The following is a 2,767-nucleotide window of genomic DNA, read 5'->3' as shown; positions in this document are numbered from 1 at the left end:
TTCAAAGCCTATGCCAAGTCAGTCCACCATGCGATACAAAACCGAGCTGACGACCAGTCAAGAGACAAAAGTAAGGTGGCATGTTCTCCAGCATGAGTGTCTTCAAAATAAAGTTATAAAGACATGATACCGAAGGGAAACGACGACTTTCGTCTTTAGTATACATTGGTAATGGGGTTGGCGATGTAGATTGCCTCTAAAAGTCGCTGCAGAATAACAGCAAGATTTTCACATTTTCGAATTGAAACTTCGAAGCTCCTGGGGCCAACCGATAGCTAGAAGCCCTCTAGCATTGATATATGTAATTATAGGTGGATCTGAATTTTTAATCAAGAAGCTTGATGTTTATGATAATTAAAGATTTTTGATAAAACAGTCTTCACTTCTTGGGGACAATACGCCATGACTGGTCCTTGCCAAGCTTCTAGTAGTCCTCCAGGAGTGAGCCCAATACAGTGGTTTTCTGGGCTTTGTTATAAACAAGCCAATCCCATTTCTTCCTGACCCAGCTGAAAGGCCTAGTCGTAGTTGTGCTTACATGGTCATGAGCCCAATGGGCTCAACTGGGTCTCGTGATCCTAAGGAGGACGATTGGAACAGGTCCATCCAAATTCACCGAGGCCTTGTTGATTTAGGTTTAGTGTATTGTTTTAAGTGGTGAGTTATTACCACGTATGTGTTTTTTTTTTTTTTGTTGGGATATCTATTACTTGTTGATTTAGTCTTCCTACCACGTTATAGCAGCTATGAAACGTGGGCTATGTTATTGCTTTTAGTTTTATTTTCAGTTCCCTGTAAAGTTATTTAACAACCAAGTTTATTATTCAATATGATTAAGACGATTTCCTTCAATATTCTATCTGTGCAAATTCTTCAATCTATATTTCTTCACAATTGGTATCAGAGCCCCATCACAGGGGCCTGATTATTAGAAGCAACGGTCTTCTACGAGTGTCTTTTTTTAGTTGAAGGATGACGACAGAGAGTTTGTTTGTATAGCCAGTGGTTCCAAAGTTTGATGGGTATTATGATCACTGGACAATGCTCATGGAGAACTTCTTGCGATCAAAAGAGTATTGGGGGCTGGTGGAAAATGGAGTTTCTGCAGCAGCAGAAGATGCTGTTCTCACTTATGCACAGAGGAAGCATATTGACAACCAACAATTGAAAGATTTGAAAGCTAAAAACTATCTATTTCAGGCATTAGATCGTTCTATTCTGGAGTCAATTCTCAACAAGAAATCTGCAAAGGATATCTGGGACTCCATGAAGTTGAAATATCAAGGCACCACATGAGTGAAACATGGAAACTTGCAAGTTCTTAGAAAGGAATTTGAAGTTCTTCACATGAAGGATGGAGAAACTGTGAATGACTATTTCGCTGGCGCTCTTACCATAGCCAACAAGATGAAAGCAAATGGAGAAGATAAGGAAAGTACTGCTGTTGTTGAAAAAATTTTAAGATCCATGACTTCAAAATTTGATTATGTTGTCTGCTCTATTGAGGAGTCTAAAGATATCGATACTTTAACTATTGATGAGTTACAGAGCAGTCTGATTGTACATGAACAATGCATGAGTTCACATGTTGCAGAAGAGAAAGCTCTGAAGATCACTCATGGATATTCTTCGGGAGGAAGAGGTCGTGGTCGTGGAAACTATAAGGAAGAGGATGCAACAACAAGTTCTTTGATAAGGCCACAATCGAGTGTTACAACTGTCACAAGCTAGGACACTTTGCATGGGAATGTCCAAACAAGAACACAGAAGCAAATTATGCAGAGAATGAGGAAGAAATGTTGTTGATGGCATATGTGGATACCAACAAGGTCAGTCGAGAAGACATGTGGTTTCTTGATTCTGGTTGCAGCAATCACATGTGTGGCAACAAAAATTATTTCTCAGACTTTGATGGTATTTTTCGAGACTCTGTGAAGCTCGGCAACAACACAAGCATGGCTGTGTTGGAAAAGGGAAATGTTAGGTTGCAAGTAAATGGTCTGATACAGATCATTACAAGTGTGTTTTATGTACCTGAATTGAAGAATAATTTGCTAAGTATTGGACAGTTGCAAGAAAAGGGACTTACTATTTTGTTTCAGCATGGCAAATGTATATTGTTTCATTCTCAAAAAGGTTTGATTATGGATACGAAAATGATTCCAATAGAATGTTTGTTCTGCATGCTATATCCCAGCCTATAGCATCCACTTGTTTTAATACAAACACCGAAGACATTGAACAGCTTTGGCACTGTCGATATGGATACTTGAGTTTTACAGGATTGAAGACTCTTCAACAAAAAGAAATGGTGAATGGCTTGCCGAATCTCAAACCTCCTTCGAAGCTGTGCAAAGATTGTTTGACAGGGAAACAACACAGAAACTCATTTTCTAAGAAGACCACCTGGAGAGCCGCAGAAATTCTTCAATTGGTGCGTGCAGACATTTGTGGACCAATTAAGCCCATCTCTAACAGCAAAAAAAGGTACCTGCTCACTTTCACTGATGATTTTAGTAGAAAAACATGGGTTTATTTTTTGGTGGAAGAATCAGAAGCTTTTGTTTTTTTTCAAAAGTTTTAAGACTCATGTTGAGAAGGAAACAAACTATTTTCTGAGAAGTCTATGCACTAATCGAGGAGGCGAGTTTATATCCCAAGAATTTGTCAATTTCTATGATAAAAATAGTATACGACGACAATTAACGGCTGCATATACGCCACAACAGAATGGAGTTGCGGAACGGAAGAATAGAACAATTATGAA

The sequence above is a fragment of the Phoenix dactylifera genome, chromosome 1, assembly GCF_051530095.1.
Source record: "Phoenix dactylifera cultivar Ajwa chromosome 1, Ajwa_hap1_PhDact_Kaust_v1.1, whole genome shotgun sequence".
Lineage (NCBI taxonomy): Eukaryota > Viridiplantae > Streptophyta > Magnoliopsida > Arecales > Arecaceae > Phoenix > Phoenix dactylifera.
The sequence above is the reverse complement of the archived record's forward strand: the minus strand, read 5'-3'. Positions refer to the sequence as shown.